Here is a 24,164-nt window from a genome sequence, read left to right as displayed (position 1 = left end):
TGGGAAAATAAGTGTTTTCAGTAAGGGGATAGGGCACTCAGGCATAAGCAGAAAACTATGAGAAAATGTATGGTTGTCCATGGTGAAATGAAGGGGATAAGCGAATGTCCTAAATTTTGGCTGGCCATCAATCCCTGTATGGTAAAGGAGTGGGAAGGCAGTGGCCCTAAGTAGTGGGTTAGAACTGTGAAGGCTGCTCCCATATTCAATAACTCAGTATTTTTACCTTCCATGTCAAGTGTCACTTGAGGCTCCTCTGTGGAGATGGTAATGTGTACAGTGAGAGGTGTAGACGACCTCAGGCTCTGTCAGTCCTCTGTTCTCTTGGTTATTATGGATGTGGGTGGCTCAGACTCCCTTTTAAGCCAGGGATAGTCCTTACTCCAGTGGCCTTCTTGCTCACAGAAGGCACACTGATTTTGGCCCAGGGCCCGGTGAGTCAGGGGCTCTTGTCTGGTCATTCCAGATGCCGATCTCAAAACATCCTCAGGATAGGTAAATCTGAGGTAGCAGAGCGCTTAAAGCAACTGCTAACAATTGCACTTTTGGGTTATTTATTTTGGTTTTTATCTCTTCCTCCCCCCTACCCCTATTGTTGTAAACTCCAAAGGTCATGCTTAAGAGTTGGCTCATGGGGGTTTGGGGATCCACTGCTGCCTTTTGTAATTTCCTTATAATGTCAGGGGAAGATTGAGTATTAAAATGTATGTCCAGGAGAGCTCATCCCTCTGGGGAGTCAAGGTCTACATTAGAATACTTCCTGAGTGCCTTAACCAAGGAGCCCAGAAACACAGCAGGATTTTCATTTCTCCCCTGACTTCTCTAACTTTGTCATAATTAATTGCTTACCACACAATTTTTCATACATTCTACTAAACAAGTTAGCATGTTATTTCTGTGTTTGAGATCTTGGGAAACCCTCTGGTAATGCCACTGACCTACATCTCCCCAGTATGATAAATGTCATGGCCTTGGTTGTGAGTGGTCACTCCATCTGCACTTTTATGGCCAGTACCTAGAATTTTTTTGTTTCTCTTCTTGGTACAGCAAGTGGATAATAATATTTGCAACCCATGCCAAGGTAAATCAAAGGACATGGCCAACTTAATAAACTCCTCTGTAAATTTCCCTGGATCCTTTGAAAACCAGCCAAATTTCCCCTTGCATAAAGCCAAATTGGACATGGAAAAAGATGCGTATACTCTGTGTTCCCCCATCTCCACTGGCTACCTCCCACAATGAACACAGCTTCAATTTTAAGGGCTGATAGGGGTCCCACTCCTGGTGGTACTGGTTGGGCTGATTTCCTCAGGCAGTGGGAGCTATAGGCTAGGGCTAGTTACATAAGGGAGATGGGTGCCTGATCACCTTGGGTTGGAATCCTGTGCAAGATAACCTGTGGGTCCTCTCTCAGAACTAGGGGACTGAGGAAGCTTTGAAGGGAGTGTAGACCTTCTGGGGGAGCAGCTAGGAGACAGTCGTCTAGGATATCTGAGACAACTTCTAGGTGCCTGGGAGTATCATGAGCCAGACACATCATCCAGCTATCCTGTAAGTCAGAATCCTGGTGGAAAGTCATTAAAGCCTGCACATAAGGAACTTCTCCCAATTTTCCTTCTCCTTTTACAGAATAAGTCTAATTGTAAAATAGCATTATAACTTTAAAAACCTTGTTTAGGCCAACCTCTTGGTGCTCCAATTTGTATTGGACCCAAACAGTGTTGCAATAGAAAATGGTTTTTTTTTTCCTATTTAGACCATCTAATTTGAATTTGCTCCAGTTGCCTCAAAGACACACTAGTGGCAAATCCTCTAAGATGCTCACTGTTGTATCCATACGAAATAAGGTTCTCTACAGAAATTGTTTTTAGTTTGCCTAAGTTTAATGAAAGCCTAGTTATTTTCCATTTTAAATTTCCATCTTCTGCAAAGAAAGTGTAAGTATAAGTAACAAAGCTTTACAAAAATGGATTATGCGCTATGAGTGGGCAGTAGAATGATGAATCTAAATGCTACAGAGAGAAAAGCAAGCATCTTAGTTTTCACAAAGAGGGACCAAAAGAAACAGAAGGTGATTGTGGAAGGGAGAAAGTTAAGAGGCGAACAACATTATTCAAGGGGAGACGTTGAAGACCCTGACTTGCCATGGAATTCTCCCAGTAGCAGAGAAACTGAAAAGAAAACCAAAAACCCTTGCCACTTTAACCAAGATGAGCTTGAACAAGGCAGTTTATTGGACAGAAAAGAAGACAGCACAAGCGAGGGGCCCACAACTGGCTGTTAGAGAAAATAACAACTGCTAACTTCAGGTCAAAAAAGGTGACACCAAGATTCCCCAAAGGGAGTGGGGAAATTCCCCTCAATTCTAGAGGGAATGTCAGTGCTGAAAATCCTGGAGCATCCAGCCGGGTGGACAACAGTACCATTGCCAAAAAACCCAGAGCAACCAAGTAAGAGCCAATGAGTGTCTCCTCACCAAAGGCTGAAAACTCCAGAACATCCAGTGGGGGCTAACAGTGAGCCCCAAATGCCAAGTTGGGGTCACAAAACAACATAACTCCAGTGTCCTGGAGTCAATAAACTGGGGCACCTCTCACAAATAAAGATCCTGCCTTAAACATTTGTCAAAATATAGCTTGCAGGGGCTGAAAACAAAATTACTGCAAATGAAACACACATCCAGGGCAGAAAATAAAATGGCTGGTGGAATAATAAAATGGCAGGTGGAATAATAAAATGGCATTAGAGAATAAAAGATTGAGGGATGGGGCAAGATGTGCCTCTGTCCAGGGCACCCAAATGATGGGGGACTTTAAATTGACCACCTAGACAGAGGTTCTGTCTCCTGGTTCACCTGATATGGAAGGGGGTGGCAGAGGGGACACTCACCTGCAAGAGCCAAAATTGTGTCAACCAGTCTCCAACATGAGAACTGGGTGATGGTCTCCTCAGGTACCCCCCAGCTTGGATAGGCTCAGCTGCCACGGGTAGACCACAGTGCAGACCCATCACTCACCAGCCAGAACAGTGAGTCCTCTACAAGGCAGCAGTATTGTAGCCGCTTGCCCATTAGCTTGGCTCCACCACCTGCCAGGAAAGATGACGGCCCTGAAAAGAGCCTTTGGTTAGTGTTCCAGCTGTTCAGTATTAGCAGCTCTTTGATGTTACAGACTCAATACTACAACCCTCGGAGCTTGAGTTGCCAGTTGCCTTCCTGCTTTGCTGACCATCTCCTATTGCTAACATCTCATCATTTGTCCACTCTCCCTACCTCGCTGCCTTTCGCCACCTCTGCTCAAGCTACTGGTTGACTTGCCAGTGATGTAGGGCAGCTTCTTGGCTTCACTTAGGAGTGAATTCAAGAGCAAGCTCGTGGTAGAAGTAAGCAGCTTTATTGAAGTGGCAGTGTTAACAGTTCTCTGACTGCTCATTCCAGAACAGGGCTAGCTCATAGGCACTGCACTGAGTACCATAGGGGTACTTCTATGGGTTTTGGGTAGCTGTATTTATTCCCACTTTCATTTACATGCAAATTAAGACATGGGTTATTCAGAAATCTCTAGAAAATGGCCAGTAACTTCTGGGTGTTGCCATGGAATTTGTCAACTGTTGCGGTGCTGGTGGGAATGTCTTATGCTGATGGGCAGCAACAACAAGCAGGGGTTGCTTTCAGGGCCCCTTGTCAGTTTTAGCCGGTTTTCAATCTGGTCCGGGAGTTAAGTCCTACTGGTCCCCTACCTCGCTATGACATCACCATCACCACAGAGGAAACAAATGTTAAATTACATTTTAATTAAAATCAGAAAAATATATTTTATGGTGTGTGACTGGCCAGAGAATGTCATAACTGCATTTGCTTACATCTCTATCCCATTTTATAGCCTGAGATCTACTCTAAAACAGACACTGAACCAATCCCAGCACTTACTATTTGGCCTACATCAGGGTAAGGGTCCATTAAATATTTTAGAATAAATTTGTAGCCAACCTACTGTTTTATCCCCACATTTACCAAAGAATCATAGTTTTCTGCTTTTATTAACAAAATTCAAATGAAGTCTCACTCGGAATAATAAAAGGCTGAGAAGAGTGAGTTATTTATTTTGGGGATAAGCACACAATTTCTTTTTTTTCAACAATTTTTTGGGAGGACTTTCTCGTAAAAAACAGAAAGCCCGCTAGACAAATTATAAAAGAGCTATAACATTCAAAATTTCTTTCAAATTTTCATTGACCTGTAAAAGCAAATGAATATATGCCTTTTTTCTACAACCACATGCATCTTTGTTTTAATAGAATAATTTTCAAATGCTTTTCAATAATTTTTTCACAATGAAATCCTTGAATGAAATTCTAATATGTATAAGTAATGAAAGCAATTCAGAAACTCAACAGAGAATTTGATGTACTGAGGGAAAATACTTCTTTATTTGCAGAAGGCTTGGAATAAATATGTAAAAGCACCCAAGTTTTAGTGAGCATTGTTCGAAAATAAATGCTTTTATCTGAAAAAACGATCTGATAATATTTATTGCAGAAAATATAATGCCTCAGGAAAATAGCATTTTTCTATTATGCCTCAGTCTTTCCTTCGGCTCACTTTACCATAAAAGTAGAAAGAAATAGATAATATTTTACCCAGACCCCAGTTTGAAGAGCAAGAAAAGGTAATAATGATCTGTTTAGTCTAAATCGTCAGTTCATCAGTACCATGAGTGATGCATAGTGTGCTTGATTTCCCATGAATGTATTGCCAGAAATAATAAATCAATTACTCAGTATAGTAAACATACTTATTTTTGGCAGAAATAATAATAATTTTAATAATATTCTATTAGGTAGTACATTTTATAGTATATATACTATAAAAATATTCTGGTATATACTATAGTGTATATACTATAAAATATACTAGTTATAAGTTTCTCTCAAGACTTATTTTTCACCCATGATCTTAATGAACATACATATAAGCTGTTGTCCATTTCTTTATCACTGGGGGGAAGCAAATACGGCAACTCTAGAAACAAGACCCAGTAAGAGAAAGCATTTGCTTTTTGCAACAATTGTGTAGCTCTGTCTAGATTAAACACTCAACATTTTCCCATTCAATCTCTTCAAAGCTACTTGCTCTCTTGTTTCCTCAGGTTAAGTGTGATGAGAAACAGACCCATGGGTTGTGACCTTTTCTGGGATGAAAGATGCCATGTGACTAAAATATTCTGTGATTAATGTACATTCATTTTGCTTTTGATAGTACTCAGTGTTGATTCACGTTTTTGAGATAATTAAAAAACCTGACTTGGTGAGTTACTGCTATGTGTAGCTTGAACTGCTGTGATCTCTGGAATATTTTGTGCCCGTATGAATTATGGAGTTGGCTTGAGGTACATGACTTCAGCTCTTTTTCTGTCTCTTATTCCAAAGTTCAGCTAATAAAGAACACCCTGTTTGAGCATAAGCATAAGACTTTTCTATTCAGGGACTTCTTTAAAAGACATAAGGCAAGAACAGATGGAGACTAGCTGTTGCCTGGGAGAGGGAGCAGCTCCAATGGTCATCACATGGGTGCAAGGACTTATTTGAGCCCTTACTGTGTGCGCACATCAGAGCCCATCTCTGTGTGGGCGTAAGTTCCCTCATACCTGTCTTTAAAATCCCCACCTCTACTCTCCATCCCCAACCCTCCTAGCACCTCCACATGTTCTGCAACCCGTAAGCTCTCCACACTCCCTTCAACTTACGAATTTTCATGGAGACTTCATCACATAGGCATAATCTATTATTAACTAAATCTCCAGCCTCTCTCTTCTTCCAAAAGCACATGAAAAGTGGGGCTGAAAATTCCTAACTTCTAATTATGGCTTGGCCTTTCTGGTGATGAGCTTCCATCTAAGAGCCTACCAAGAGTCATCAAGAACCATTAGAACAAAAGACACTCCTATCAATCCAGAAATTCAAAAAAATTCTGTAACTGTGTAACAGAAACCCAGGATCAAAGATGAAAAATTTTATCAATGGATTCTTCCCACACCACTATCTGGAAGAGTTTTAAAAGCTATGTTTCAGGAAGCAAGGGCAAAGATCTATCTGCCTATTTATCTGTCTATCATCTATTATCTCTCTCTCTCTAAAGAATATATATATATAAAAAATTTCACAGTTACATAGTTTGATATTAATGTAGCCACTCCAGCACGATTTTAATTTATTTTAATTAGTATTAGCTACGGTATATATATTTAAATTCCTTTACCATTTACTTATTTTATCTTTATATTTAAAATGGATTTCTTTTAGGCAGCATATAGTCAGGTTTTTTTTTTGTATTCAATCTAAAATTATCTTCCTTTTCATCATGACACACTATGGTTAAGCATAAAACTGCTATCTTACTATTTGATTTTTACTTGTCCCACATAATCTTTTTAAAATGTTTTAAATTTTTTGGCCATGCTCGATGGCTCATGCCTGTAATCCCAACACTTTGGGAGGCCGAGGCAGGTGGATCATGAGATCAAGAGATCGAGACCATCCTGCCCAACATGGTGTAACCCCGTCTCTACTAAAAATACAAAAACTAGCTGGGTGTAATGGTGGGCGCCTATAGTCCCAGCTACTCGGGAGGCTGAGATAGGAGAATTGACTGAACCTGGAGGAAGAGGTTGCAGTGAGCCAAGATCGTGCCACTGCACTCCAGCCTGGGTGACAGAATGAGACTCTGTCTCAAAAAAAAAACAATGTTTAAAATTTTTTAAACATAAATTTTATTGTGTATGTTAAGGTGTACAACATGATGTTGTGAGAGACAGATAGTAAAACGATTACTATAATGAAGCAGATTAACATATCCATTATCTCACATAGCTGTCCTTTTTTGTGGGAAGAGCAGCTAAAATCTACTTATTTAGCAGAAATCGCTAGCACAGTACAATTTTATTAACTATTGTCCTCATGTTACGCATTAGATCTCTAGACTTGGTGACCCTATATGATTTTTGTTCCTTTGGTTTTCTCTACTCCTGTCATTTTTAGGATTAATTAAATATTTTTATGATTCAATATTTTCTTCTACTAGTTAGTAGTTGTAAATTTTTGTCTTGGTATTTTAGTGTTGCTTCATGGTTTATAGTATATCTCTTGAATTTATCACAATCTCCTTTTACAGAATTTTGCATCTTTTTATATAGAGTGTAAAAAAACTTACAACGGGAAAAGTTGTAGTCCCCTTTATGACATCTGTGCTATTTTTCTCACAATTTTACTTCTACGTATCTTACAAAGATTACAATACATTCCTATTTTCTCTTTCAACAGTTAGTTATTATGTAGAAATTAAAATTTTATGTCTGTATTTATCTGTATCTATCATTTCTGGTGTTCTTTAATCTTTCGTGTAGATTCAGATTTCCATTTGATATTATTTTTTCCTCTAAATAGACTTTCTTAATGTTGCTTATAATTGATATTATTAAATATTAATATTTAATATTAATAATATTAAATTATTTCAGTTTTGATAAGATTACATTATTTCAGTTTTTTAAATATGTTTTTTCTTTTTACCTTTACTTTTGAAAGCTATTTTTACTGGGTATAGGATTCTACATTGTCAGTTTTGCTCTTTCATTACTTTAAAGATGTTTCTCCATTGTATTCTATCTTATATTGTTTCTGCCAAGAAGTATGCGATCATTCTTATCTTTGATACTCTACATAATGTATTTTTTCCTGTTTGTTTTTAAGTTTTTTCTTCATTATTGGTTTTAAGTAACTTCATTAAGTTTGCTTTGTGGTTTTCTTCTTGTTTTACAGACTTGGAGATCACTGAGCTTGAATCTGTGGGTTTATGGTTTTCATCAAATTTGGGAAATTTTCGGTGATTATATCTTCATATTTTTTTCTGTTCCTCTTCTCTCTTACCTCCTTCAGGGATTCCAATTAATATATTAGCTTAATTAAAGTTTTCCTAGAATTTACTAATATTCAATTTATTTTTCTTTTTTTTTTTTGCATAATATCTGGCATGTCTTCAATTTCAATAACCTTTTCTTTTCCAGTGCTTCATCAGGTATCATTCTATTCAATATATTTTCCATCTCATATATTTTAGGTTTCATCCTAGAAGCTTAATTTTTATGTTTTATGTCTTCCATTCCTCTGCTTAAACTTTTCTTTATATTCGTGAACATATCTTACATACTTCTAATAAATATTTTAGTGCCCTTGCCTATTAATGATATTGCCTATAAAATTCATGTCTGTTTCTATTAATTGCTATATTTTTTCTCATAGTGAGCTGTATTTCCTGCTTCTTTGCACTCCTGGCAATTTTTGTATTTGATGACAGACATTGGAATCTTACATCATTGGCTGTTAAATATTTTTCATTTCTATAAATATTATTGAACTCTCTTCTGGGATAGAGTTAAGTTATTTGGGAACACTTTGATCCTTTTAATGCTTGCCTTAAGCTTTCTTAGGTAGACTCAGAGTAGCCCTTATCCTAAGGCTATTTTTCTGCTCTAATGAGGCTATACCCATCTGAGTATTCTTACTAACATCTCAGGAATTTACAGGTATTTTTACACCTATGACAGGTGAGAACACAGACTACTCTCAGTCCAGTGTTCTCTCAATGGAATTGTGCCTCTCATCCTTTTAGTTGTTTCATTTTCTGAACTCAGTCTCCATATATCCATCTATTAATCTGTATTCAGCCAAAGACTAATGAGGATCACTCTGAAGAGTTCTATAACATTCTCTTTGCAGAATGTTTTCTGCAATACTCTATCTTATGAATTCTAGCTGCCTTGACCTCCCAGGACTTAAAACTATCTTATTCACTTTGGGTAACTGCTAGGACCTCTCTCTCTCTCTCTCTCTCTCTTTCTGTGTGTGTGTGTGTTGTGTGTTGTGTGTTTCCTCTCTCTGAACTGTGAATTGAAAACGCTTTCTAGCCATTAGCCTAGGATAAATGTTCCACGTAACTTAATTTCCCTTCTCTTGGGAATTATTATCTTGCACCAGCTATTTTCACATGTATAAAAACCATTGTTTCATAATTTCTTCTGTATCATTTTTTTAGTTTTTGGTTTCAGGCAAAGAGGTAAATTTGTTTCCTGTTACTCCAGCTTGGTTGGATGTGTAAGTTTAATTATTTTTTAAGATCAAAAGGATATTTTTGGGAAATAATTCAATAAGAAATGCATATTAAAGTTTTATCCTTTATCTATTTGTTATAATACTAGATCTTTATTCTAACAGAGAAAACAATATGTTTCATAAATCCCCACTTTTTGTCTTGCATTATGTGGGTTGTCATGGAAACAACAATGAAAAATTGTAAAACATAATTACTAGTCCCAAGCTGCTTGCAGATTTTATATAGATACATGGGAAATAATTAGTTACTATACAGTCTTCACAAATTAGTCATTAATTTAAAAATTCTAACCCACCTATGGGTCAGCAGTAAAACATGATATCATTTCTGCCTCTAAAGCTAAAAATCTATTATAAAGTATTGCCTGAATGATAAGAATTATAACTATTAAAAATCATGTGTTATGGACCAAATATTTGTGTCCCCACAAAATTCCTATATTGAAATAATAACTCCCATTGTGATGAATTAGGAAATGGGGACTTTGAGAGATGATTAGGTCATAGGGACAGAGCCCTCAACAATGAGTTTAGTGCCCTTATGAAAAGAAACATGAGAGAGATGATAACTTTCTAGACAAAATGGGAATACAAGGTGAAGATAGCCACCTGCAAACTATGATGTGGGCCCTCACCAGACACGGAATCTTCCTGGCCTTGATTTTGGACTTCCCAGCCTCTAGAATTGTGAGAAACAATTTAAGTCACTGTTCTATTGTTAATCTATGGTATTCGGTCATAGCAGCCCAGAATAACATACATGATTGTATAATTGTAAAGGCTGTTATTGACTTCCAAATGGCAACTAATAGCTTATTAGAACAGTCTAGAAAAGAAAAAGAAGAAAATTTGTTAAACTGAAGTTCTGATGATAATTAATTCTTAATCTCATTTTTTTCTGAAATAAGATATATGTCTTCATGTATCCAATAGTAGATACATGAGTTACATAGCATTAACAAATGAAACTGTGAATGTTGTTTGTTCTCTGTGCCATGTACGTTCAAGTTTGATTTTTTTCTGAGGTTCCTGATTTCCTAAGGTTCAATGATTACTGAACTTCTCATCCTTTTCCTTTGATCTGATTTTCCTTCTCCACCACTTTCTTTTTGTAATATACGGGAAATACTCAGTCTTTTTAAATCGTTAGTTCTCTTTCACAGAATATCAAAATGGAGCAATTTCAGTGATGTCTCAGTGTCTAGGATTATGGGTTTTCTTCCATAAAAAGTCCTAATTTTTTAAAGTTTTGCTTTTACTTAGTTCAAATCTTTTATCCACTAAACTTTACAGAACCAGTGCTCTTAGGTAACTTATTCTCTCTTATCTCTTCCTTCTCTCTCTTTCTCTCTCTCTTTCTCTTTCTCTTTCTCTTTTTACACACATACACACACACTCACACACACACTTTCTTACTCTCATTCTCTCCTCTATTTCTTAGTTTAACTTAGGCTAATATACAAAATAAGTTATATTTTCTTAAATTTCTGCCTATTTTGTACATCTAACACAAATCTATTAAACATTATTTATACTGCCAAAATGGATCTTTTGCAAAGGGACTAATTTAACCTCAATTCTATTTCATTTTAATTACTTTACATACAGACTCTGGCATGTTTGAGTTATAGGTCACAAATAGAAATAAAAGAATTGGATACTGGATTATTGAACGTTGTGTGGAGAAGAATTCATTTCATCACTTGGAGAAGGACTGCCTAGTGCATATACCTGATGTGAACAGGTGTTATTTATAAGTGCAGAGCAATCTGAAAATGTCATTATGGTAGGAATGTACTCCTGCTTTAAGGGAGGCAAAGCCTAATTTTCTCTTTCACCTTTAAGTCAGTCAGTTCAATGTCTGCTATTCCCCAACTACAGGAGGACATTATAAATGTGATTAAAATATGATTTTGTTGGATGTCTGACAGAAGAGTTCCTACTGAGAAGGCAGGCACAGTAAAAAGAAAAGTAGTTTAAGATACATCATATTAATGGAAAATACACTTACAAAGAAGTCTCTTGAATCATTTTGAGAATCATGAACAAACTGGAAACCTGAGTTGCTGTGAACTGAAAACACTCTTGAAACTGCATGGTGATGGCAATTGGGGCTAACAGCTAAGAAGGTTACATGGCAATCAGATTCTCATAATTTTTCTCACCACTACTGAGTTACTGAATACTGGTAATCCCCCAGCGGAGGGTGTTCTTGGTTCATTTCCAAAATAAAGAAGTTAGAATAAGCATACAAGATCTTGCATACTTACTTATGCTAAGCTTTGGACCCGTTGTGGTTCATCCATTCTATTATTACTAAATTTTGCTCATGCTGAGAAGCTCCCTAGCACTAAGAGTCTCACACTTTATTTTAAACCTCAGAGCTTTAAATCAAATACTTGATTTAGTATATTCCTGGCCCCTCAAAAATAAAAAAGTCTCAGCTCTCCAAGCCCCAGACAACCCCTGGGGAAGGTAAAAGTTCAAAATGCCTGAAACTTCATCCACATTAGTGAATAACAAAGCAAAATTGTCAAAAGATGTTGGATTAAAGTATTTTTTTAAACATACAAAATTTTAAAAGTATAAAAATGATATAAAGTTGTAGCACCACATCATAGCACCTGTAAAATCACAGCACTGGAGGTAAATATTTGTGTGCCAGAGCTATCAGCCTTTTCAGCTACATAATTTATATTGGAATCACATGATCATAAGAAAAATATTAACCCAAATATTTAATAGTTCTATTGAACCATCAGACTTGTACACCAGCAAAATTTTAACTATTCCTAAATGTTATCAATTATTTCCTTCCTAAGGCATTTACTTTTTGGTACAATACAGGAAAATAACTAGTGTTAGGTGGAGTCATGCCAACAACGCTTGTAAAGAGGAAATATTTAGTCTAATTTCTCACTTGCAGGGAAGGACAATTTTATTAATATATTTTGTTCCATTTCTTTCTTTTTCCGGAGAATGTTCCCTACGTTTGGCTTCTGTTGTTCTCAGGAATATTTTTACATGCCATTTAATAGCTATCTATGATTTTAGTTATTCTACTACATCGAGGCTAAAAAGGAAATCATAGATAGCCACGCTTTATTTTGTTCTTATTTAACCTTGAACCAACTACTTAACTACTGTTTTTAAATTAATCTTTAGGTATTGCTTCTTGAGAAGAAAAAAATAGATTCCTTTAGCTATTTCGTCAATAACAGCATACCATATATTTCAAGAGTGATCTTATCTCTTGACTATTTGTTATATTTTGTAATATAATTTCGTAGCAGAACATCAAGATAACTATTAGTATATATAATATACTAATATCATATATTATATACCATGATAGATTTTCAATGCGTGATTGTTAAGTGAATAATTAAACTTATGCTATAGGTAGTGTGTATAGGCATGAGTAAGTAAGCCTGACTAATCTTTAAGACTTGGTCTACCTGCTGGGCTTCAGTGTGGATGGAATAGCCCGGTGAACACATGCCGTGTAGTATAGTTTGGATATGTATCCCCCGCCAAATCTCATGTCAAATTGTAATCTCCAATGTAGGAGGTGGGGGCTAGTGGGAGGTGATTGGGTCATGTGGGTGGCTTTTCATGAATGGTTTAGTACCATCCTTTTGGTGCTGTTCTCACAATAGTGAGAGAATTCTCATGGGATATGGTCATTTAAAAGTTGATGGCATCTCCCTTTTTGCTCTCTTGCTCCTGTTCTGGCCAGGTGACTGTGCCTTCTACTCTTTTGCCTTCCACCATGATTGTAAGTTTCCTGAGGCCTCCCCAGAAGGTGCACAGATGCCAGCATCATGCTTTAGTAGGGCCTGAAGAACTATGAGCCAATTAAAACCTCTTTGCATTTTAAATTACACACTCTCGTGTATTTCTTTCTTTTTCTAAAAACAGGGTTTTGGTCTGTTGCCCGGGCTGAAGTGCATTGGCATGATCTCAGCTCATTGCAACCGCCACCTTCTGGGCTCAAGCAATCCTCTTACCTTAGCCTCCTGAGTAACTGAGACTACAGGCATGCACCACCATACCAGGCTAGTTTTTAATTTCTCTTTTGTAGAGATGAGTTCTCACTATGTTGCTCAGGTTGTTCTCCAACTCCTGTGCCAAGCAATCCCCGTGCCTTGGCCTCCAACAATGCAAGAAGAACCTCACACACCATGGCACGTCAAGCAGCTTCCTTCAACATGAATTTGAGCAAAATACCCTACACAGATTATAGATACTACATCTTAGTGTTTTACAGAAATTTCCTTTTATTCCTCATTAGAGAATTAGTAAATTCTAAGCCAGATATGGCTGGGAATTTTTTACACTAATTTCAGCATTTGTACATAAGATTAGAGTAAATGTAGTTTCCAGGAGAAACCATATTGTTGTTGCTTTAATGTAGACTTCTAGATTTGGCTTTGAAAGGAGGCTGATTTACTAGGTCTGCAAAGAGTTCTAAGCATCTTTACTTTTAATCGTCAGTCCAGATGACTCTGATATAGGGGGCCATGGCCCGTGATCCCCACTGATTTTGATGGCTATTATTTATGTTGAAGACCTTGTTAGCTGCCAAAATTTCTCAATTTCAGTCATTTTAGGCTCACTTATTTTTTTCTATCATTACAAGATTATCAGACACTGAATTTCAAAAAGCACATTGTATAAAAGTCTCTCTTGACTCTCCTCTAGGTAAGAAGAAAAAGTTAGCACTACAATGCTATAGTCACATTTATGTTTTTGTTTTCACACGCACTTCATATCTAAGACTCAGTGGGCCTCACCAAGAAGCAAAGGTAAGTTATGTAAAAACTATTTCTTAGAAAAATAAAAATAATTCAAACATTCTTTTATGGTCTAATAAAATATACATGTTATATATTTATAATATATATATGTAATGACTAGTTTTAACTGGAATGGATTATGTTTTTTGGAATGGCTTAAATTACTCAAAATCATCTCATATTATAAATCATGCCTTTCAATAGAGATAATATTTCCCCCACGGGGACAAAAATTGGTTTATGAGAATTAAAAATATCTTACTATTTTTATAAACTGTATATAAATATATATTTTTATATATATGTATATATACACACATATTACATGGTTTGGCTCTGTGTCCCTACTCAAATCTCATCTCAAATTGAAATCTCCACATGTCAAGGGAGGGACCTGGTGGGAGGTGATTGGATCACGGGAGCTGTTTCTTCCTTGCTGTTCTTGTGATAGTGAATGTGTTGTCACTATAAAACTAGAGCTGATGGTTTTAAAGTGTGGCACTGCTTTCTCACTCTCTCTCTCCTGCCACCATGTAAAACATGCCTTGCTTCTCCTTTGCCTTCTGCCATGTTATAAGTTTTCTGTGGCCTCCCAGCCATGTAGAACTGTGAGTCAATTAAACTCTTACTTATAAATTACCGAGTCTCAGGTAGTATCTTTATAGTAGTGTGAAAGCGAACTAATAGAGAAAATTGGTACCACAAATGGAGTGCTGATCTACAGGTAACCTGAATAAGTGGAAGTGACTTTGGAACTAAGTAATGGGCAGGGCTTGCAAGAGTTTGGAGGGCTTAAACAAGACAAGAAGATGTGGCAAAGTTTGGAACTTTCTAGACACTTGTTGAATACTTCTGACCAAAATTCTAATATAGTGATATGGACAATGAACTCCAGGCTGAGGAGGTCTCAGATGGAGATTAGAAACTTATGGGGAACTGGAGCAAAGGTGATCCTTGCCATAATTTAGCAAAGAGATCGGTGGCCTTTTTATCCTGTCCTAGAGATCTGTGGAATTTGAACTTGAGAGAGATGATTTAGGGTATCTGGCCTGATATGGTTTGGCTGTGTCCCCACCCAACTGTCATCTCGAATTGTACTCCCATAATTCCCACATGTTGTGGGAGGAGGAACCTGGTGGGAACAGTATGATGGTTTCACCCATACTGTCCTCATAGTGAATCAGTCTCACGAGATCTGATGGTTTTATCAGGGGTTTCTGCTTTTGTATCTCTCTCATTTTTCTCTTGCTTCCACCATGTAAAGAAGTGCTTTTCACCTCCCAACATAATTCTGAGGCCTCCCAGCCATGTGGAACTGTAAGTCCAATAAAACCTCTTTTTCTTCCCCGTCTCTGATGTGTATTTATCAGCAGCATGAAAACAGACTAATGCAGTAAACTGGTACCAGTACAGTGGGGCGTTGCTGGAAAGATACCTGAAAATGTGGAAGCAACTTTAGAACTGGGTAACAGGCAGAGGTTGGAACAGTTTGGAGGGCTCAGAAGAAGACAGAAAATGTGGGAAAGTTTGGAACTTCCTAGAGACTTCTTGAATGGCTTTGACCAAAAGCCTGATAGCAATATGGACAATAAGTCCAGGCTGTGGTGGTCTCCAATGGAGATGAGGAACTTGTTTGGGAACTGAAGCAAAAGTGACTCTTGTTATGTTTTAGCAAAGAGACTAGCTGCATGTTGCCCTGTCCTAGAGATGTGTGGAACTTTGAACTTGAGAGAGATGATTTAGTGTATCTGGTGAAAGAAATTTCTAAGCAGCAAAGCATTCAAGAGGTGACTTGGGTACTGTTAAAGACATTCAGTTTTATGAGGGAAGCACAGCACAAAAGTTTGGGAAATTTGCAGCCTGATAATGTCATAGAAAAGAAAAAAACATTTTCTGAGGAGAAATTCAAGCCACCGTCTGCAGAAATTTGCATAAGTAACAAGGAGCCAAATGTTAATCCCCAAAACATTGAGAAAAATATCAGAGGTGTTCACAGTAGCCCCTCCCATCACAGGCCTGGAGGCCTAGGAAAAAATGGTTTTGTGGGCAGGGCCCAAGGTCACTATGCTGTGTGCAGCCTAGGGACTTGTTGCCCTGCATCCCAGCCGCTCCAGCCATGGCTAAAAGGGGCCAACCTAGAGCTCAGGCTGTGGCTTCAGAGGATGCAAGTCTATTTTTTTTTTTTAACTTTACTTTCTAATACTACCTGTTTAATTGTTTTTTAGATTTGTATGTTCAGGGTTTTTTTTTTTTTAAATTAGAAAATCACATATATTTTCACAGGTTTTTAAGTATACTATTTATTGAGATTACTTTGATCTAATTACTTTCTAAGCTCTAGAACAGCAACAATATTTGGCTTCCTGTAAATATACTACTGAGATAGGCAGCATGATTTGGCATCAGGGCAATTTCAAACTCATTAATAGGCTGATAAACCTCTCCTCTTCTATATTTAAAAAGATACTGTGTAGGATTAGCATTATTTCTTCCATAAATCTGAAAGAATTAACGAGTGAAGTCATCTGGGCCTAAAATCTTTGTGGGAATGTTGAAATTAAACATTCACATTTTTCATTTGCTATAACTCTATTCAAATTTTTCATTTCTTTTTGAGTCACTTTTGGTAATTTATGGTTGTCATAAAATATGAAAATTTCATCTAACTTTATTAGCGTACAGTAGCTCATGATAGTCCCCTATAACCCTTCAATATCTTAGAAATCCATCATGGTGTCTTCTTTTCATGCCTAATATTGGTAATTTGTATTCTTTTTTAACCCATATGGCTAGAAGTGTACTAATGCTATTTGCTTATTTAAAAAAAATCTTTCGCTTCACTGATTTTTTTCTGTAGTTCGTTTATTTCCTATTCTATTGATTTACACTCTAATCTTTATGATTCTTTTCTTTCTACTTGTATTATATTTATTTGTTCAGCTTTGTCTATTTTCTTTAGATGTACACTTAGATAATTTTTTTAGAAATTTTAAAAAATATTTAGTGCTATATGTTTTCTTCTAATCACTGTTTTAACTGTGCCACAGAAATTTTTACATTTTATATATTAATTTTTATTCACTTCAAAACAATTTCTAATTTTCTTTTTGCTTTTTTTTGAGCCATGAGTTATTAAGAAATGTGTCATTTGATTTCTAAATACTTTGTGTTTTTCAGATTATTTTTTCTTTATTTATAATTTATGTCTATTCTGCTTAGAGAGTACACTAATGTACTCTGTAAGATATCCATCATTTTTTATGTATTTAACTTGTTTTATGGCTGCGATACTTAATTTTATCTGTCAACGTGGCTGGACCATAACACCCAAATATTTGGTCAAACATTATTCTTTATGTTTCTGTGAAGGTATTTTTTTTCTAGATGTGATTAACATTTAAATCAGTACACTTTCAGTAATGCAGATTACCCTCCATAAAGTGAATGAGACCCATCCAATTAGCTGAAGGCCTTCAAGCAAAAAAAATATACTGGCCTCTCCTAAAGAAGAAGAAATTCTGCCGGCTGCCTGTCTTTTTACTACTGGAGCTGCAACAGTAGCTCTTCCCTGAGTACCCAGCATGTGAACCTATTCTGCAGATTTTGGACTTGCTAGCCTCCACAATATTGTGAGTTAATTTCTTAAAACAAATGTCTCCCTTTCTCTCTACATACAAATACACACATAGACAGAGACATATACACACACAGAGAGAACCTATTACTTCTATTTCTCTGAAGAACTCTAATACAAAAACCCTGCATATGTTCTATTTTGATGAATATTTCATGTGCCCTTCAAAAGAATATGAACTTTTCTTGTGTACGAATGTGTCTATAATTGCAAATTATTTAGCTAGTTGTTAATTTTTTTCAGGCCAACTTGTTCTATTAAATAATAAAAGAGAAGTGTGAAAGTTCTCAAATATAATTAGTGGGTGTATCTATTTCTATTTGCAGTTTTTCAGTTTTTGCTACAGGTTTCCTGAAGCCCTGTTACTAGAGACATACACTTTCAGGGTTATGTCTGTCTTCTTGATGAATTTACCATTTTATTTTTATGAAATGTCCCTTATAACTTCTGGTAATATTCATTCTTTTAAATTCTGTTTTTTCTAATGATAATTTAGTAACTCCAGCCTTCTTCTTATCAGTGTACGCATTGAATACTTTTCCTCTTTTTTTAGTCTTAATGTTTCATATTTATTCGAGTTCTTTAGGGATAGTATATAATTTGGCCTTGGGTTTTTATTCAGTCTAAAAATATTTGCCATTTAATTGAATGGTTAGATTATTTGAATCTAATGCAATTATGAATACATTTGCTTTTAAATCTATAATTTTGCTATTACTATCTATTAACTTATCATTTTGTTCCTCTTTCCTGCCTTTTTTGGATTGAGACTTTTGAAGATTTCATTTTATTTTTACTAAATTTTATTTGCTCTTAAGATTTTAATTAGAAACTGCCTCAGTTTTTGTTTTTTTGGTTTGTTTGCTCATTTGTTTTTGTCTACTTGGGCTGCTTGGAGTTTCTTAGGGCTGTGGGTCTAGTGTTTCCATTAAATTTCAAGATAAATAAATTTCAGAATATATATTTAAAATACACACATTTCAAAATATATAAAGTATATATTTTGTGCATATATATACAAATATATATGCACAAAATATATATGTATGTATATACAAATACATATGTGTGTATATACAAAATACATAAAGTATATATATGTGTGTGTATATACAAATATACATAAATTATAGTGGGTATATGTTAACCTGCTTTACATTGGCTCACAACTACCCATTGATTGTTTGGATTTTTTGTTTGTTTTTTGATCTTTTTATTTCCCTTATGCTTTCCTTTGGCTACTTTTCACTGCTATGTCTTCAAGTTTTCTGATTTTGGCACTTCTTAATCATCTGCTAATTCCATCTGGTTAAGTTTTAAATGATAATGCATTTTACATCTCTAGAAGTTCTTTTGTTGTTTTAAGTGTTTCATTTCTCTTCTTATGTGTTCATATATTCTTTTAAATATATGATTATAATAATAACAGTGTTTTAACACCTTCCATCCTTATTCCATTACTTTATCATTTCCAAAACTATTTTGATTGATTGATTTTTCCCTTGTTTTATGAATGCTGGACATTGTGGATTTTATGCTATTGTATATTAAATTTTTCTGTCTCCTTTTAGATAAAATAATGCTATTATTTTTCTGGCAATATGTGAAGTTACTTGTGGTTCAATTTGTTCTGAGGCATGATTTTGAGTGTTGATAGCCAGGTCTTATGTATTCACCCTAGGGATAGGCAAGCCACAGTAGGGTTTGGCTCTTCTAGGATCTCTACTAAATTATCTGAGTGATCAATGACGACTCTCCACGTGGTCAGAACTTAAATGCCTTATTACCTGCATAAACTGGGAATCATTGAAGTCTCAGCATTCTGGCATTTCTTAGGTCAACATCATGGCTTTTTGCCTTACACGTGAAGGTTTTAGTATTCAGCAAAACTCAAGGTGAATCCTATACAGATTTCTGCGTGGCTTCCTGAGGTCTGATCATTGTCTTTAAAACTCAGCAAGATCCCTATGCCTACCCCCATCTGAAATGTATCTACACATTGATAGTTAGGGTGATCCTGTGACTCACCTGATTTTACACCCTTATTTCAATAGTCATAGTCCTGTAACACCTGTAATCCAATGTCTGAAAAGAATTACTTCATATATTTTGTTCAGAGTTTCATTTGTTTACAGGATAAATGTAAATCTGCCTCTCATTCCATCATGCTTGGAAGAGGAAATTCTTTTTTTGGTAAAATATAATTTGAGCTATTTTCTAAACCTTATCTTCTTTAATCTTTACATAAAATGGATTTTGTTTCTTTTTTAACAAAAGTATATTTTAATTCCTAAGAACCTACTCTCGTTTTCTTTTATCCTCTTTCATCACAGCATGCTACTGATTTTAGTACAAGAAAACTATCATCTTCAATCTCTCATAGGATATTCATTAGATTTTTAAAAAATATCCTCCAGTTGTTCAATTACCTTTGGTTTCTGTAGCTAATTATTCTATTAGTTTATTGTGGTCTTTCACACAGACCCAGACACACACATACATACGCACAGACACACACGCAGACACACACACACACACACATTCCACACTTGCTAACATGAGTTTGGAGCCTAATAAACACGACTGTTTTGGACAGTGAAGAAATTTTCTAAGAATTTTCTTGGCTGTTATTTCCACTGCTCAGTTAATCATTACTGAAATGCTGTCCTTTTTCTGCTAGTGGTTTCTGCTTTCCTTCTGCACATTACACTTGATATACACTCTTTAACATATATTTACTGTGATTTCTGTTGGGAGCAAGGAAAGTTAATTATGCATGCTCAGCCTATTGTCTTGAAGTTGATGATCAAACTTCCAATTTTTAAATAGATTTTAAAAATATATTATATATGAAGAAGATGTAAAAGAAGTAAAAGAGGTTTTACTTTTGTTTGAGTAAACATTGTGATAATTTCCACAGTGGGTGTGAACTAAAAGTGATTTCCTATTTTATCAACATGAACATCTCTCTGCAAAACTTTGTAAAAAATATTGTGGCTGGCTATAACACTAGAGTCTTAAGGCTTAAGCATTTTGTGCCATTGTTAATGCAAGCCGTATGTCTATTTTTTTTTATGTCACTAAAAGTGATGTTCCTATTAATTGGTGTGGCTTATATTTTCAACAATGTGTAAAGTTGAAAAACTATTTTAAAAAATAAATAGTAACTAATAAGCTAAACATTCCTATTTGTGAAACTATCAGATTGCATGATTTCCTTTTAAAAGTGACTTACAGCATGTTATTTTGACCCAGTAAAATCGCTTTTATCCTCAAAAACATTCACTTTTATTCTTCAAGTTGAACAGCTTTAGATTAAAATAAACTATAAAATAAAGGTTACCCTGCTATCATTTTTTTTCTTTTATATTTATACCTATTTAATTATGCTGTCTGTGTCATCCGTAAAACTTTTTCATTGGAATCGTGGCGGGAGAATTATATATGTGGTAAGTGAAACATATAGTCAAAGGCTGTGGAATAAATGTTTTCTCTTGTTTCAGAACAGCAAAAATAAATTATTTGTTGCTAATAAAATATATACAGAAGCAGATATGATTATAAAACACCACAGTTAAAGGGTGAAATTTATCTTAATCCTAACATGTCAGGTTCTAACTGCAGAATATATTGATTAAATATGTTAAAACTCTTTAGATTGATTACTAGAGGAAAGTGATTAAAACTCTTTAGATTGATTACTACAGGATTGATTAAAACTCTTTAGACTGATTACTAGAGGAAAGTATTACTATCCTTGAAATCTACATCAATGTTCCTATCACTAAGAAGTGGCACAACATATTGTGTGAGTTATGTAAAATATGCTTGCATACAATGCTAGAGAACATCCAGTTAGGAACAATCAAGTTTAACGAGATACAGAGATTTTAACTTAATATGTGTCTTCCTTTGTAGCCTTTATGCCACTGCTGGTCTAGTATGCAAATGACTGTAAAACCCTAACTGTGGTAATTGATTATCTCCTAATGAATATTCGTGCAGCTAATAACAATTATTGTGCATTTTCATCTGCTATACATACATCACACACCTCTGGGGAAAATCCTAAGGTTTTGGCTATGTCTTATACTGAACCACTTATACATCATACTACTCTTTTGACATAGTGTCAGTTTTACTGCATAACTAACATAATAACTCCAAATATACACATCATGTCCTTCTTAGCAATTATAACATTACACAAATAAGGTAAACATTTCCAGTGGCAACCACTTATGAATTTTATGTTTACACTTATTTGTTGAGTCTTCTAAAATTCAGTTGATTATTTAATAATATTAATGAACAATAAATGATTATTAAATGCTTCATGCATTTTTGTTAATATTGTTTCAAAAAGCAATTCAGTTTCCTGTAATGTCATAAGAAATAAATGCCATTTAAATAAAAACTTCAATAAGAAATATCTTCTTCTGCTCTTTATAAAATGAAATTTAATAAAATGCGATATTCAACAGTTACATAAATTACCATTGATAATTAAGTTGAATTAACATGTTTCTGTAAAACTACTACTCTACAATAGTGATATAAGTGTTACTTTTCAATGTGTTCTACTACTAGTCACAATTTCAGCATTATTGATCAGTTTGTCTCTGCTTAAATAAAAGTATGCTACCTATTCCCTTACCATTGATAAGGCTAGGGTAAAATTAAGTTTCAAGTCAATTTGACTCCAGTACATGTACCATTTCACCTCATTAAAATAAACATGTTTTTCAATAATCATAATGTTACCATTTGGTTGTTCTGTGGTTCTTTGTACAAACAATGGTTTAATTTGCTAGTAGAAACATCTTTTTACTTCTTAGGATCCAATCCAAATACATGTTTATATCAATCATGAATTCTTAAAATACCTATGAACTCTAAAATTAGGAAGCGACTGTGGCTCAGACAAAGAAACTCAATGACTCCTTTTTGAAATGGTCTCAGTAAGGATACATTTTTATCAAACACATGCACCCAGAAGCCGCTCTTTCTTGATGGTTTTAATAAATCATCCCAACCTCCAATTTTTATTCCTATAAATTTTTCTGCACAAATTCTACTATTCGAATGTCCATTGTTTATCTTTGGCTGGAAAATATTGTTTTTCCTTCCTAAGCACAAGTCTCCAAATTCATCAGTAGGTAAGATTTCTCAATAAATTTGAGTTGTGACGTTATTCTTTATTTCATTGACTTTTTTTTTCACCATCCATTAACAGAGGCTGAGTGGTAAACACTCAAAGTCATTGGTACATATCTGTAGGTCAGATTTTCATCAACCCTCAAACATACTGTATAATTTTCCTATGCAAGGTAGGAAATAGATAATATATATACTGTATAATTTATATATGCTGTGTATATATACTGAATATATATATACTGTGTATATGCTGTATAATATATAATATAGTGTATAATTTTCCTATGCAAGGTAGTCCTATGGTAGCTTCAATATAAATATTTCCTGCGATTACAGAATTGTTTAATGTTGAAGCTAAAAAAGATAACCTAAATTACCTACATATTAAAACAAAAACTAATTAAATTCATGAGCTTATTATATGCAAAAACATCTGAGATCTCGAAATAAGTATTTCAGAAAGCAGAGACTTCAGTAGTGGTATGGAAAGTGGTCTTGTGATAGGAGTGGAAGGTGTTAGTGACATCAGATACACTCTGAGCACCCAACACCAGCAAGTGAACTTGGTTGAGATGATACACTAGCAACAAGATGAAACATATTTTATTTAAACACAATTTTTGTAGTATTTTTCTCATTCTATTTCCCTTTATTCTTATCTCATTGAGCCTATTTATGGACCAAGATATTTGTTCAAGATCAGAATATTATCTCAGAGTACATTTTATAAGAAAGTTAGCTCATATAGATATATAGGCAGAAAACATGTCCCCTTATTGTAGTAGCTCATAAAATAGACATAATTAAACCAAAACCTGAGTCATTCTCACAAGTAAGCAATGAAAATTAATGCTAACAAATCATAAGAGAAATGGTTTCTATTTTTTCCTAATCAAACACAGCTTTCTCTTTACACCATTTACAACACACTGGGGCCTAAAGTGTAGGCACAGATAGAGTACTCAAAAGAAAATGGGCCACAGAAGATTAAAAAACATAATCAATAGTAAGTCCCCAGGCTGTAGAGTCACATATTTTGAGTATTCCTGTCTAATCCCGGAAGATTATAGTTATTAAAGATAATATTTTTGGACCTGACACATTTGCTTTCTGCTTAAAAGCATCGCTTCATGGGTGAATGTCAGTATTATCATTATTATTACTAGTACTATGACTACGTGGACGGCTGCTGCTGTTACAAACTGTAGATCATGTGTCTATTTTCAGGTCTAAAGAACTGTTCACTACTCACTCATTTTAAGAGATTAATTGCCTTTGGCCATGACTTAGTTACAATGACTGACATCTGGAATCCACTTAGGAGAGATTTATTATCAGTAGCTCAAACTCTTGATCTTATTTTTGCAGCCATTGTTACTTTGAACAAAATTGCCTTCTTTTTCCAG

At 35.1% G+C, this 24,164-nt stretch overlaps 1 long non-coding RNA gene and 1 other non-coding gene across 2 annotated transcripts in view; both read right to left on the bottom strand.

Annotated features, from left to right (window-relative positions):
- The window catches only part of LOC129049800 (uncharacterized), an 88,583-nt gene that overhangs the window by 39,581 nt on the left and 24,838 nt on the right, over positions 1-24,164 (bottom strand). The window contains exon 2 of the long non-coding RNA XR_008513137.2: positions 2,890-3,108. This is a non-coding gene — a long non-coding RNA (uncharacterized LOC129049800). The remainder of the gene's footprint in view (positions 1-2,889; positions 3,109-24,164) is intronic.
- On the bottom strand, positions 4,148-4,209 carry LOC112128869 (U7 small nuclear RNA). The gene has a single exon (XR_002911320.1). It is a non-coding gene; the product is annotated as a U7 small nuclear RNA (small nuclear RNA).

This window comes from Pongo abelii, chromosome 15 (genome assembly GCF_028885655.2).
Source record: "Pongo abelii isolate AG06213 chromosome 15, NHGRI_mPonAbe1-v2.0_pri, whole genome shotgun sequence".
Lineage (NCBI taxonomy): Eukaryota > Metazoa > Chordata > Mammalia > Primates > Hominidae > Pongo > Pongo abelii.
The sequence above is the reverse complement of the archived record's forward strand: the minus strand, read 5'-3'. Positions and strand labels throughout refer to the sequence as shown.